The sequence below is a fragment of the Salmo salar genome, chromosome ssa29 (genome assembly GCF_905237065.1).
Source record: "Salmo salar chromosome ssa29, Ssal_v3.1, whole genome shotgun sequence".
Taxonomy (NCBI): Eukaryota; Metazoa; Chordata; class Actinopteri; order Salmoniformes; family Salmonidae; genus Salmo; species Salmo salar.
Window position 1 is genome coordinate 12,856,282 of NC_059470.1, and position 16,423 is coordinate 12,872,704.

The window sequence follows — 16,423 nt, forward strand, 5'->3', positions numbered from 1 at the left end:
TAACAGCTGACTAGGCCTGGTGTTCTCCAGGGTGGTAACAGCTGATAGCGAGCAATGAGTGTTTGTGGTTGGGGGACGGGGACGGGTGGAGCGCTGTCTTTTTGCCTGGGGTTCAGCTTTGAGGGGAAACCTCTTGTGATTTGCAGTCTGACTTGGTCCTGTTCCAGGCTGAGTGGAAGCCAAGTCCAAAGCCAGTGTCCAGCTCCCGAGAGTAGACATACACTGACGGTCTAGTATAGCATTGCAGCGTACTAACCCTAACCCTATACAGTAGCATTGAATGCTGGTTTTAACAGGTGGCTGGTTCAGATCATAAGTTGAATGACCTATACTGTGTCGTCTTCTATCTATACCTATCCTGGTGCTTGTGGTCTTTGATACTGATCACAGGAGGCTGCTGAGGGGAGGACGGCTCATAACGATGTCTGGAACGAAGCAAATGGAATGGCATCAAACACGTGTTTGATGTATTTGATACCAATCCACCTATTCCGCTCCAGCCATTACCACGAGCCCATCCTCCCCAATTAAGGTGCCGCCAACCTCCTGTGGTACTGAAGTACTATCCTGTCGTTCTGAGTCCGTATTCATAAAGTGTGTCAGAGTAGGAGCGCTGATCTAGGATCAGTCTAACCTTGTAGATCACAATGAATAAGATTACATGGACAGGCGGACCTGATCCTAAATCATGGGCCCTGATATCTATCTATACCAGATAACCATGAGAAGACTGTGTAATCCAAGTAGATATATGAGATGTAGATATACAGCATGTGAGTTTACACAGGACTTTGTGAACAACCTGTCTCCATGTCACAGCTCAGAGACAGCCATGTAGATTCCGAATGAGACAAACAGTACATCATGAGGACCTTTTGCTCTCCTGTGTTTGTTAAGAGGGAAACCCCTTCTGGCTCTTTTCATTCTAAAAGCACTGAGACACACTTCATGCTCGGCCATCAAAGAATGGAGGAGATGCTTGAACGTTCAAGCTTTCATCTCAGGTACATTGGAGTTAAGTTAGCTCGGAGTGAATGATGGGGACCACTTCATAAGAGCCGAGAGGTAGGCAAGAGTTCAACATATAGCAGAAGTACACACAGGACGTTTAATATATGGCCGTTAAAGGAATGTGGAAAAGGGTTGGGCGAGAGCGTGAAAAATGGATTTAATTCTCAGTTCTTTCTCTGGTGAAACATATACGAAACATGTGTTTTGACAATCACAACACTATATCAATTACAAACACTCTATTATTATCCGACAGGAAGTGTCTGTCTCTCTCGCGGCTGTGTATTATACAGTAGGTTAGTGGTCGGAGTGTAAGGTTTCCCTGGCCTCCCCACCTCGAGCCAATAACTCACCGCGGGTCAAGCAGAGTGCTCAGTGATGTGTTCCGTTACACTCACATAGGGCTGCGTCCCAAATGGCACCCTGTCCCCCGGGCACAGTGCACTACTTTTGACCAGGGCCCTGGTCAAAAGTAGTGCACCAAGTAGGTCAATGGGGCGCCATTTGGGACGCAGCCCTGGTCTCCCACCACATTACATTACGGAGACCTCTCCCTGTCAGGCCTTTTCCACCGGCTCCTCTTCCGGCTGATAGCTATCTGTGCCGGACCACTCGGTTTCAGAGGCTGTTTAGTCAATTCTGGCATTACAGCAGCAGATGTTTCTCTTCCCATGGGTTAGCAGGGGCCACATACATAACTGATGAGCATGCACTCAAATCAATAACAATGTGATAAGACATGCAGACCATTGAAAAGTCTTATTGTGAATCAGGGGTTTGATTGTGTCTGTGTGTAGATTTATAAATGAGCTGTACACTTTTGACCTTTTTGACAGTTAAGAAAACATAAACACACTTATTGTTGTTGTTGGTTAACAATATAAACATGACTTGCTGTGACATGTTTTTTTTATCAGAGGAAATTCACAGCACCCTCAGTATTTCTACTTGACTGTAAACACACTTTACAGTTTTTATTTTTGGTTGCAATACACAACAAAACAGTCGCTTTTTCATAAGTAGGACAATTTGAAAGTAAAATACCTTTTAACGATTTGAGCCACATAACAATAAACGTCTGCTTGCTAAAATGTATTTTCTACCTCACAAATGAATGTGAAATTACTCTTAGTCGAATCTTAAACGGTCTACTTATCCCTGCTTCATAAGAGTCCACATTTTCTACTCAAATAGAAAAACGTATTTGGCTGTATCCTGAGCAGAACAATAGCTCTTCATCATTCTAATGAGACCTGTTAAGCATGCTGCTTTTCTACCATACCTGATAAGCTGCCATGAGAAGCCATCTGGACTTTGGGCATTTCATTCCACTTTCCAGTCCATTTCGTTGGTACAGCGAGTGGATGAGATATGACATAATGAATGTTTAAAATTACACCTGACAGACTTAGTGCTAGGGAGGAGGTCCTGACTTGGTCAAGACAGGATCTTATCTGGTATTACCTGTCTAAGGCCTGAGGACAAACGGAGACCTTTGAGGATTGGAGAATGGACGAGGTGTGTCCAATTTGACAGTTGACTTCCTTCAAGTTGTTTGAGTTGAGTTCAAGTAGGACATTCTAGCAGTTGTTAACGCAGTGTAATGAATGGGGCCACGTGACGCAATGCAAAACAATACTCAACACCATAACATCTGATAAATTATACATAATAGCCATTCACAAAGGTATGACTCGTCCTATGGCAACTAGTGAGTCTTTGAGTTGCTGTCATCACCTGTGACAGATCTACAGAGGGGCAGTGATATGAGACAAAATTCCATCTGTGAGGTGCCATGAGGTGATGGGGGGGGCGATGATTGGACCGTAAGATAAGGTGGCGTATGATTGGTCAGTCATGAGATAAGGTGCCGTATGATTGGTCAGTCATGAGATAAGGTGCCGTATGATTGGACAGTCGTGAGATAAGGAGCTGTGGCTCTATTATGGCAACACGCCGCCTGTCAGGGGAAGTAAAGCATGTCCTTTACAAACTCATGAGTGCATGAGACACAACACGAGGCCTGTGTACACACGAAACAGGAGAACTTGTGGTTCCTCACACTGTACTTACCTGTATGTGTTCACACTACAAACACAGCAGTTGAATTTTAGCCCCAAAGAATGGCCATTATGTCTACGCTCCCTGCCCTGCCCTTTTCTCACCTCCCCATGACTTTCACTTTCTATACAAACCAGGGCTTTCGACTTGAATCTCAAGGAGATCCCTTTCTGTGTAGGTTGACATTGGTTTCACACACTAACGTAAATATTTGCAACCAATTGTCCTCTTCCTACTGAAGTCCCCTTCCCAGTCTGCTTGCTCTCACTAATAGGAAGGCTCAGGTCAAGGAAAGGAGTCCAGACAGGCACAAAGCTGATATGCCCGCTGCCTGAGAGGCAATCCCTGTAGCAGAGCGCCGCAGCTGACTCAGACACCGTGAATAAAACATGCGATGGCATGTCGGCGGCAACGATCGAAGAGGCACACTGCACTGCATTATTCATGTGTGGTAGTGGGCTAGAGGGGGGTTATAAGGGGGCTTGGGGAGGTTGATGCGGCGGCATGCGGAGTCGCAAGGGCGTGGCCGGGTTGTAGTGTGCAGAGGTCTCCTTCCTTCCCAGCAACAGGGAATGGGCAGTCATCACATTACACTCCAGCCACTCAGACTGCATGGGAGCTGCAACACTCTCAGTCACAACCTACTCTCATCATCCACTAGCACTATGTGGAAGGTGAAAGCATGTTGCTGGGCAAAAAAATATATGAGTCTTTTCGAATTCATTTCCTACAAAGTGTTTGCACTTTTTATTCATGACAACCCCAAAATGTAAATAATCCTATTGTAATAATCCCAGTTCCTACCCAGACCGTAGTACATGTATCAACCCTCAATGACCTGCATCTGAAAATCAATATCCTTAATGAGATCATGACCATATCCATTACACACATTAATATGAACATGTTTCACATGGCCGTTGGCTACGTGTGGGTTTTTATAGTTTATCGGGTTGGGAAGTGGGTGATGGTGTCTTCAGCAGTGGTGAAGTTAGACTGGCCTCGTTAACCCCTAGTGATGGGTTTCTTCTAAGAGCTGAATCAGTGTTTTACCCAATGCAGCGTAGTAGCGCAGCGGAGAGGCCAGGAGAAAATGTGTTGCAGTCAGCACCTCTTCCAGTCTGGGTGAGGCCAGCTGACTGATAGCTGGTGCTACTGCTCCACCTGCAGGCCCAGGCCACATGCATAGTGTGTGTGTGTGTGTGTGTGTGTGTGTGTGTGTGTGTGTGTGTGTGTGTGTGTGTGTGTGTGTGTGTGTGTGTGTGTGTGTGTGTGTGTGTGTGTGTGTGTGAGTGTAAAGGGTGTGTACGTGTGTGTGTGAGTGTAAAGGGTGTGTGTGTACGTGTGAACATTTGTGTGTATATGCCTGCGTGCGTATGTTTTTGAGAGGGTAGAGAGAGACAGAAAGAGAGAGGGGGTGTGGTAGGTACAGTAAGATCACACCTTTCACCTTTCCTGTCAAGTAGCCCAAACAAATAAATCATCTGACAGTATTAGAATTAGCATTACATTAGGGGGAAAAAAACCTTGTGTGAAGTTGTTTTTCATAAGGGATCTCCCATATAAGTACAACCAGTTCAAACCCTGCTGGCCACTACCCAAGCAAAGAATAGATAGATACTCCATCATTATGGCTTAGATGCCATCATGCCAAGAACAGAAACTTGTTTACCTCTTTGCAAGAACAGAGAACTGAACGTAAAGCCGAGGCACTCCATTCACTGTGATATGTTACGTTTCGTATGGTATGTGTTCATTTGTGAATGTCCCTTACCCATTTCATAATATGTTACGAATTGCAATTCGTATTATATGTTACAAATTTGCAAAACATACAATATCTTAAGGTTAAGGTTAGGGGAAGGTTTAGCTAAAAGGGTTATGGTTAGGTTAGGGGAAGGGTTAGCTAACATGCTAAGTAATTGCAGATAATCTAAAAAGCAGTAAGTAGTTCAAAAGTTGTTAATTAGATAAAATGCTAAAGTTGTCCGTGATGAGATTTGAACTCGCAACCTTTGGGTTGCTAGATGTTCGCGCTAGATTTGAACTTGTTTACCTCTTTGCAAGAACAAGATACTAGAACAACAAGTTAACTACTTCTAAGAGACCGTTATGGTTCTTATTTCCTAGAGAGAGTGAATGCAGAGAGGCAGTGGATGAATGACATGCCAGTGTGACAGCCAGGGATACAGATATAGGCAGAGTGGGGAATAAGAGCACAGTTAAACCGGGCTCCACTCCAACCTAAAGTAAGATGAGTCAATGAGGGAAAGAGCAATGGTGAACCTGAAATTGAACAGCGTGGGCAGTGCTAGATTACTACTGCCATGAGGCTTGATTACAGTAATGTGATCGGGCAGTAACAGCTGTGCTGCCCAGCCCTGAGCTCATAGGTCTCTCTCTCCAACCTGGTCTCAGAGCATTTTATATATTATTATGTACGTAAATCCGAGATACTCCAATTAGTATGATATGTTATTTTTCGTATGGTATGTATTCATTTGTGGATGTCCATCACACATTTCGTATATGTTACGAATTGCAATTCGTATTATATGTTATGAATTTCCAAAATCTTAAATATGTTACGAATTTGCAAAAATGTAGTATGTGTTACGAATTTTCAAAACGTATGATATGTTACCAATTCTTGAAATTGGCTGATGTTAGCTAGCTGGCTAATGTTAGGTAGTCTAGGGGTTAGGGTTAAGGGTTAAGGTTAGGGTTAAGTTCAGGAGTTAGGTTAAAGGGTTAATGTTAGGGGAAGGGTTAGCTAAAAGGATTAAGGTTAGGGTTAGGGGAAGGTTTAGCAAAAAAGGGTTATGGTTAGGTTTAGGGGGAGGGTTAGCTAACATGCTAAGTAATCGCAAAGTAGCTAAAAAGTAGTAAGTAGTTGAAAAGTTGCATATTTTGATTCAAGTGCTGGATACAATTTGGAAATATGATACTACATGGGTTCCATACAAATTTGAAATTATATAGCAGATGTTGCATGACTAAATAGAACAACTAAATAAAAATCAATATTCTCTAGACTATACTCAGTTAATTTAAAATACATTCACAGACTTCATGTGTTACATTGCGTTTCTCTTTTTCACCTCATAATTTCATGTTAGATTGTAGCTAGGCAAAGTACAGTTGAAGTCGGAAGTTTACATACATCTTAGCCAAATACATTTAAACACAATTCCTGATTTAATCCTAGTACAAATTCCCTGTCTTAGGTCAGTTAGGATCACCACTTTATTTTAAGAATGTGAAATGTCAGAATAATAGCAGAGGGAATGATTTATTTCAGCTTTTATTTCTTTCATCATATTCCCAGTGGGTCAGAAGTTTACATACACTCAATTAGTATTTGGTAGCATTGCCTTTAAATTGTTTAACTTGGGTCAAACGTTTCAGGTAGCCATCCACAAGCTTCCCACAATAAGTTGGGTGAATTTTGGCCCGTTCCTCCTGACAGAGAAGTGTAACTGAGTCAGGTTTGTAGGCCTCCTTGCTCGCACACACATTTTCAGTTCTGTCCACAAATTGTATATAGGATTGAGGTCAGGGCTTTGTGGTGGCCACTCCAATACCTTGACTTTGTTGTCCTTAAGACATTTTGCCACCAAGCTTTAACCAATTTGCGACCAAGCTTTAACTTTCTGACTGATGTCTTGAGATGTTGCTTCAATATATCCACAAACTTTTCCTTCCTCATGAAGCCATCTATTTTGTGAAGTGCACCAGACCCTCCTGCAGCAAAGCACCCCCACAACATGATGCTGCCACCCCGCTTCACGGTTGGGATGGTGTTCTTCGGCTTGCAAGCTTCCCCCTTTCTCCTCCAAACATAAAGTTATATTTTTGTTTCATCAGACCAGAGGACATTTATCCAAAAAGTACAATCTTTGTCCCCATATGCAGTTGCAAACCGTAGTCTGGCTTTTTTATGGCAGTTTTGGAGCAGTAGCTTCTTCCTTGCTGAGCGGCCTTTCAGGTTATGTCGATATAGGACTCGTTTTACTGTGGATATATATGTAACAATGTAGGTTCCGTCCCTCTCTTCGCCCCAACCTGTGCTTGAACCAGGGACCCTTTCACACATCAACAACTGACACCCACGAAGCATCGTTACCCATCGCGCCACAAAACCCTTGCAACGCAAGGGGAACAACCACTTCAGATCTCAGAGCGAGTGACGTCACTGATTGAAACGCTATTAGCGCGCACCACCGCTAACTAACTAGCCATTTCACATCGGTTACATATAGATACTTTTGTACCTGTTTCCTCCAGCATCTTCACAAGGTCCATTTGCTGTTGTTTTTTGATTGATTTTCACTTTTCGCACCAAAGTGCGTTCATCTCTAGGAGACAGAACGCGTCTCCTTCCTGAGTGGTATGACGGCTGCGTGGTTCCATGGTGTTTATACTTGCGTACTATTGTTTGTACAGATGAACGTGGCACCTTCAGGAATTTGGAAATTGCTCCCAAGGATGAATCTACAATTGTTTTTCTGAGGTCTTGGCTGATTTCTATTGATTTTCCCATGATGTCAAGCAAAGAGGCACTGAGTTTGAAGGTAGGCCTCCAATTGACTCAAATTATGTCAATTAGCCTATCAGAAGCTTCTAAAGCACGATATAATTTTCTGGAATTTTCCAAGCTGTTTAAAGGCACAGTCAACTTAGTGTATGTAAACTTCTGACCCACTGGAATTGTGATACAGTGAATTGAGTGAAATAATCTGTCTGTAAACAATTGTTGGAAAAATGACTTGTGTCATGCACAAAGTAGATGTCCTAACCAACTTGCCAAAACTATAGTTTGTTAACAAGAAATTTGTGGAGTGGTTGAAAAATAAGTTTTAATGACTTCAACCTAATGACCTCCGACTTCAACTGAATAGCTTACTTTGCTTGTGGTGGCACAATGTGCTGGATGAAGGCACAGTACTGTATATTGTAACATATTTTTCTCCATCTTTTTGAATGGCAAAAATATCATTCTCACACTTCCCCTTTGTGGTAGCTAGGACTTCCCTGTTTTATAGCCATCTTTCACAAAAACTGTAACAGTACCACAGGTCCTACCAGGACCGCTACTGAAACGGAAGGCCAAGCTGAAAAATCATCTCATTGGCTGGGAGAGAGCCCACCCTGGAAGATTTCACACACCCAGACTTCTCATTCGGATGTTCCATCGGACATGACTCAGTACTGGGAAGATGAGGACTAACCTCCATTTTGGAGATCTCAACCACAGTTGCACAGTCATCAGGGGTCTCACTATGATTTATGCTTTCCAGACTGACAGTAAACGGTCGCCTCTCCTTCTGAACAACACTCTGAGGAAGTTGGTTTTGCTGCTGTAACAGACCAGGACTGTGTCCCAAATGGCAGCCAATTCCCTAATGAGTGCACTGCTTTTAACCAGAGCCCAGTTAAGGTAGTTGGCAGTAAAACTGCTAGAGGAAGGACATGGGCTGTGATAGCATGAGAGCGATTCTAAAGACCGTATTATGTGTTAAGCCTAACATACTGAAAACTGGAGAGAAAAAAAAACATTCTAACTGGCTAAAACTGTATGATTATGAAAATAATTAATCTCCTCTATTTTGGAGATTTGGAAAAAAAGATCTAGTACTGTGTAGGTTTTGAAATTGAGCATGTCTGCCATTATCTAATCTATGGGCATTAGTGAGTGTCTGGCTACTGATAGCTCTCCCCTGGTCTGATTCAGAGCACAGTCACTGATGAAGGGAAGCGTCTGGCTGGGCCAGATTGTAGAAAACCAGCAGCCCACATTCTACTCTGGCTCAGGGTCCGGGTGTCCTGGTTAAGTGATTAAATTAGGGGTACGTACAGTGAGGGGAAAAAAGTATTTGATCCCTGCTGATTTTGTACGTTTGCCCACTGACAAAGAAATGATCAGTCTATCATTTTAATGGTAGGTTTATTTGAACAGTGAGAGACAGAATAACAAAAAAATCCAGAAAAACGCATGTCAAAAACGTTATAAATTGATTTGCATTTTAATGAGGGAAATAAGTATCTGACCCCTCTGCAAAACATGACTTAGTACTTGGTGGCAAAACCCTTGTTGGCAATCACAGAGGTCAGACGTTTCTTGTAGTTGGCCACCAAGTTTGCACACATCTCAGGAGGGATTTTGTCCCACTCCTCTTTGCAGATCTTCTCCAAGTCATTAAGGTTTCGAGGCTGACCTTTGGCAACTCGAACCTTCAGCTCCCTCCACAGATTTTCTATGGGATTAAGGTCTGGAGACTGGCTAGGCCACTCCAGGACCTTAATGTGCTTCTTCTTGAGCCACTCCTTTGTTGCCTTGGCCGTGTGTTTTGGGTCATTGTCATGCTGGATTACCCATCCACGACCCATTTTCAATGCCCTGGCTGAGGGAAGGAGGTTCTCACCCAAGATTTGACAGTACATGGCCCCGCCCATCGTCCCTTTGATGCGGTGAAGTTGTCCTGTCCCCTTAGCAGAAAAACACCCCCAAAGCATAGTGTTTCCACCTCCATGTTTGACGGTGGGGATGGTGTCCTGGGGTCATAGGCAGCATTCCTCCTCCTCCAAACACGGCGAGTTGAGTTGATGCCAAAGAGCTCCATTTTGGTCTCATCTGACCACAACACTTTCACCCAGTTGTCCTCTGAATCATTCAGATGTTCATTGGCAAACTTTGGACGGGCATGTATATGTGCTTTCTTGAGCAGGGGGACCTTGCGGGTGCTGCAGGATTTCAGTCCTTCACGGCGTAGTGTGTTACCAATTGTTTTCTTGGTGACTATGGTCCCAGCTGCCTTGAGATCATTGACAAGATCCTCCCGTGTAGTTCTGGGCTGATTCCTCACCGTTATCATGATCATTGCAACTCCACGAGGTGAGATCTTGCATGGAGCCCCAGGCCGAGAGAGATTGACAGTTCTTTTGTGTTTCTTACATTTGTGAATAAACTGTTGTCACCTTCTCGCCAAGCTGCTTGGCGATGGTCTTGTAGCCCATTCCAGCCTTGTGTAGGTCTACAATCTTGTCCCTGACATCCTTGGAGAGCTCTTTGGTCTTGGCCATGGTGGAGAGTTTGGAATCTGATTGATTGATTGCTTCTGTGGACAGGTGTCTTTTATACAGGTAACAAACTGAGATTAGGAGCACTCCCTTTAAGAGTGTGCTCCTAATCTCAGCTCGTTACCTGTATAAAAGACACCTGGGAGCCAGAACTCTTTCTGATTGAGAGGGGGTCATATACTTATTTCCCTCATTAAAATGCAAATCAATTTATAACATTTTTGACATGCTTTTTTCTGGATTTTTTTGTTGTTATTCTGTCTCTCACTGTTCAAATAAACCTATCATTAAAATCATAGACTGATCATTTCTTTGTCAGTGGGAAAATGTACAAAATCAGCAGGGGATCAAATACTTTTTTCCCTCACTGTACATCCCAAATGGCAAATGGCAATATTAGACTCCGTATTAGAATATGAGCTACTGTACAGTACATGACCTGACATACTGCTGTTGGTCCTTTTCATAAGTGTTAACAGCTGCTGTGAGGTTATATGAGGTTGTTAGGGGACTCACAACGTCAGTCCAAATCCCAGGATACCCTTTCTATCATAGAAATACATATTGAATTAATTGTAGGATCTCTATCAGTGGAGGCTCCGTCCCATTAATACCATTCCAGCCATTACAATGAGCCTATCCTCCTATAGCTCCTTCCACTGGCCTCCACTGATCTCTATGGTTTCTACCCTCAACAAGCTATTCTTCATGAACGTTGATTGTAGCATATCTGATATTCTGAACGCTTCGGACACATCGTTGAAATGTGGATCAACACATCACTCACTTCTTCTTGCCGACAGCAGTAATCTTTGTACTTTCACAGCTGCAGGACATCCCACTGGGCACACACTGGTTGAATCAACGTTGTTTCCGCGTCATTTCAATGATAGGACTTTGAACCAAGGTGGAATAGACGTCTGTGCCCAGTGGGATTTGACTCCCGTGTTTAGTGCATTTAGTCTGCATTTTATCTGATTATGGCAAGGTCACATATCATTCTCCTACTGAATGTCAATACATGTGGACGATGTCACAGGAGTACTAATTCAACACAATCTACTGGGAGAAAGGTCAATTACAGTGGTTGTGTCACAACTGCCACCCTATTATTTTATAGTCCACTACTTTTGAAGCAGGTTGACGTGTATTGTCATGAGCCTTGTCCTGGACGCAGAACTGAGCGTTTTCCCCTTACATAGGTCAGCTGCAAAGTCAAAATAGGCTATATTGTAAAAACGTATGAAAAAAAGGGTTGGGCATTAGGGTTAGCAGTGTGGTTCAGGTTAGGGTTCAGGTTAGGTTTAAAATCTGATTTTATGACTTTGTGGCTGTGCCAACTGGTGACCACTCTGCAGAGCTGACCAGAACAGAATTCAAGACGAAAAACGCTAACCTGCCCTTTTGAACACTAACCTCAGCTCAACCCAGCTCAGTATACTGCACTGATACTATTCATATTAACACAGTTATTATTCACATTTGAATAATTGCAACATTATAATGTATTATTCACTGAACTGTTTTAGAGAAACGGGTGGAAGGCGTTCCACCTCTCAACACTGTGTTGTAATGTTTTCCTTCTGCTTAAAGTTCCAGAGAATTCATAGATGTCTGAACCTAAGCAAGTGGCACGATCTGCTTTGACGGACCACGATTACACCATCTATGGTTTTGCAGGCATACGACATGCTCTTCAATGTGTATGTGTGTGTGTGTGTGTGTGTGTGTGTGTGTGTGTGTGTGTGTGTGTGTGTGTGTGTGTGTGTGTGTGTGTGTGTGTGTGTGTGTAGTGCAGAGTGGTCTTGGAGGTTAACCGTTGTCTTTCTTAGAAAAGTGTACCCATCTCCCTAGAGAAACAGATGAGCAATGTGTTAGGAGATTGTGGTTTATGGATGAAGAGAACTGTTTTTTTTTTTGCTGCTGGGTTTTCACTGAAATGAAGATACACACTACAGAGAAATAACTGACAGTTATGCCTCAGTTTATCACGTTATTATTATGGTAGAAATCACACTGTCAGTGTCAGATATTGGAAAATGAAGTGATCGTTGGAACCACTTTAGAATCTGATAAAGCACTGCATGAAATGCAGAGGGGGAGTTCCCTACTATTCAGAGTATTCATTTGATTTTAACTTGTACAGTACTTGAACTGTGAGTCAGAAATGGAAAGTATTTTCATAAAAAAATGTATAATATTCAGTGTCCTTAGAAAAACAACGTTCCCTAAAAAAAAATGTTTTATTGCAAACTTAAACTTTGTGAAAATTCTGTGCAACTTCCAGCGTGCGTTTACTGTGAACAGTGAGCACTGAGGCTGTACCTGCTTTAAGTTACAGTTTTAACAGTGGCCATGTAGGCTACTGTGGCTATTTGATCATAATGTAGGCTTACCAGAGTGACCTACCATCAAAAACAATGGAGAAAATGCATCCCATAACAGTCTAACATGGAAATAGCTGTTCTATCATTCAGCCGACAGTAGCAGCCAATGTGTGGTGTTCAATGTAGGCCTACATTCTATGAGACTTTTGAAAAAACATATGTAGGGCTTAACATTAACCTGATTATCCACTTGTCCTTCTGGACAAGGAGGTGACTGAAAATATATAGTTTGATACAAGAAACCACTTATTATTCCCATACCATTATTACAGAGAATCAGACAAATTATGCCCTCTTCTGCCTATTGGCTATGTACCTTATACAAGCCCGTCTCAAAATACAACACTGCCCCTTTAAGACAAAAAAAGTTATTTACCTGAATCGCTTTTCAAAGATGTAGAGAAATGTACATGTTTTGTGCTCTTGTAGGAAGCAATTACTCCCCTATTGCTGACAACAAATTATCTATAACTGGGCTAATAACTCACTAACTAGCAAAGGATATTAACAAAATGTGCACACGTGGCTACATGCAGCTCTCGCTTTCATCTCAAAACAAGTGCATCTACTCACGACCGCTCATGCTGTAAACATAGTCCAGTTTAAAGTAATTGGCACATATCCAAATATGGCAATGGTCTATTTGCATATAGGCTTACTGCAGCTCTGATTAGTTACTAGCATTGGTCTGTGTAGAGTATGTGCCTGAGTCATGCCTGTCAATGCAATAGAATCCTACTCCGATGCATTCTGTCTACAACAAAATCTCTTGCATAGTTCATTTTCTTTCGGTATGTTCCACTGAAAGTGGCTAATATTGCATTGATTCGATCACAATTGCCACAGTAAAGGGAAACGTTGACAGTGTTAAAAGGGAAAACCACTAGAATAGTGGTCACCAACCTTTTCTGAGTCAAGATCACTTTCTGAGTCAAAATGCAAGCTAAGATCTAACGCTCAGATTTTTTTTTTACATTACTTAAAAAATGTAAGCCTATGCAACATTAATCAATTAAAAACAGTACTGTAGCAATAAGGTTTGTGCAGTAAGCTATAGGCCCAATACATTATCACCGCATATTGGCTTTTGTTGTTCTGGACGTTTTTTTTTATTACATAAAAAAAATTGAGGTAGGCTATATAAATATATATTACCTTTATTTAACTAGGCAAGTCAGTTAAGAACAAATTCTTATTTACAATGACAGCCTACCCTGGCCAAACCCTAACCCGGATGACCCTGGGCCAATTGGGGGCCGCCCTATGTGACTCGCAATCACGGCCGGTTATGATACAGCTTGGAATCAAACCAGGGTCTGTAATGACACCTCTAGCACTAAGATGCATTGCCTTAGACCGCTGCGGCACTCAGGAGCCCAAATGTATATGATCACAGCGGTAATAGATCTGTTGTTGTAATACTTGTGAGGCACAGCTGAGTGAGCATACATTTAAATAATTAGCTTTTTATTTATATTTTACTGGGCTGATGGTGCCTGTACTTGATGGTCAGTCTCAGCCGACTGAGGGTCCGCTGATCAACATCACTCTGCTCTCCCTTTCCTTCACTGACACTGACCGAGAAGGGACGCTGTCTTCCAGCTGATGGCGAAACTCAAGTCGCACTGCATTATTTCTGGCTCATGCACAAGTTCATGTTGTTACTCCTATGACCAGAGAAAGTGAAATATTAATCGATATTAAAAAAGACCCAAGCCGCTAAAAATAACAACAAAGCAAGCCTTCAGATACACTTTCCGCATGCATTACTGCTGCTGTGCTTGTTGTAGCGCTGAGTGGAAAAATACTGCTCAAAAAAATAAAGAGAACACTTAAACAACACATCCTAGATCTGAATGAAAGAAATAATCTTATTAAATACTTTTTTCTTTACATAGTTGAATGTGCTGACAACAAAATCACAGAAAAATAATCAATGGAAATCCAATTTATCAACCCATGGAGGTCTGGATTTGGAGTCACACTCAAAATTAAAGTGGAAAACCACACTACAGGCTGATCCAACTTTGATGTAATGTCCTTAAAACAAGTCAAAATGAGGCTCAGTAGTGTGTGGCCTCCACGTGCCTGTATGACCTCCCTACAACGCCTGGGCATGCTCCTGATGAGGTGGCAGATGGTCTCCTGAGGGATCTCCTCCCAAACCTGGACTAAAGCATCCGCCAACTCCTGGACAGTCTGTGGTGCAACGTGGCATTGGTGGATGGAGCGAGACATGATGTCCCAGATGTGCTCAATTGGATTCAGGTCTGGGGAATGGGCGGGCCAGTCCATAGCATCAATGCCTTTTGCAGGAACTGCTGACACACTCCAGCCACATGAGGTCTAGCATTGTCTTGCATTAGGAGGAACCCAGGGCCAACCGCAACAGCATATGGTCTCACAAGGGGTCTGAGGATCTCATCTCGGTACCTAATGGCAGTCAGGCTACCTCTGGCGAGCACATGGAGGGCTGTGCGGCCCCCCAAAGAAATGCCACCCCACACCATGACTGACCCACCGCCAAACCGGTCATGCTGGAGGATGCTGCAGGCAGCAGAACGTTCTCCACGGCGTCTCCAGACTCTGTCACGTCTGTCATGTGCTCAGTGTGAACCTGCTTTCATCTGTGAAGAGCACAGGGCGCCAGTGGCGAATTTGCCAATCTTGGTGTTCTCTGGCAAATGCCAAACGTTCTGCACGGTGTTGGGCTGTAAGCACAACCCCCACCTGTGGACGTCGGACCCTCATACCACCCTCATGGAGTCTGTTTCTGACCGTTTGAGCAGACACATGCACATTTGTGGCCTGCTGGAGGTCATTTTGCAGGCCTGCTCCTCCTTGCACAAAGGCGGAGGTAGCGGTCCTGCTGCTGGGTTGTTGCCCTCCTACGGCCTCCTCCACGTCTCCTGATGTACTGGCCTGTCTCCTTGTAGCGCCTCCATGCTCTGGACACTACGCTGACAGACACAGCAAACCTTCTTGCCACAGCTCGCATTGATGTGCCATCCTGGATGAGCTGCACTACCTGAGCCACTTGTGTGGGTTGTAGACTCCGTCTCATGCTACCACTAGAGTGAAAGCACCACCAGCATTCAAAAGTGACCAAAACATCAGCCAGGAAGCATAGGAACTGAGAAGTGGTCTGTGGTCCCCACCTGCAGAACCACTCCTTTATTGGGGGTGTCTTGCTAATTGCCTATAATTTCCACCTGTTGTCTATTCCATTTGCACAACAGCATGTGGAATGTATTGTCAATCAGTGTTGCTTCCTAAGTGGACAGTTTGATTTCACAGAAGTGTGATTGACTTGGAGTTACATTGTGTTGTTTAAGTGTTCCCTTTATTTTTTTGAGCAGTGTATTTAAGTGTTGAATACAAAGTGTTGACAGTGCTGCGTAAGAACTTAAACATGAACTCACTCACAAAAACAGCAGCTCTTTGCTGTTGACAGTCTCTCTAGTCATGGTTGTAAACTTTTAGAAATCTCACAGTATCAATTTTGCAGTAGATTTATTTTATGCCTGCTACATTACTGCAGACACGGTAATCTGAGCAATCCGATTGGCCAGCGGTAGCCTATACTGCACTTGATTTGCTCTCCGGGCCCGCCGGGAAGGCAGAGTTTGTACCTTCAGACACATGAAATGATTCAAAATGACAACAGTTCGCCTACCCGGTGCTCAGGGCACTGAATCGGATGCACCTACCGCCAACAGCACGAGACAAATAAAAACAAATAGGAACACAAGGCTTTATCGTTGTTTTTTTTTTACAGAAATGTTTGGCAATCGACAAGGAATGTCTTGGAGATCGACCACTGCTCTAGACAGTCGAGTGAAGTTCAATCCCGTGCTTTCTCTCTGTCGGTTGATATTTCGTCT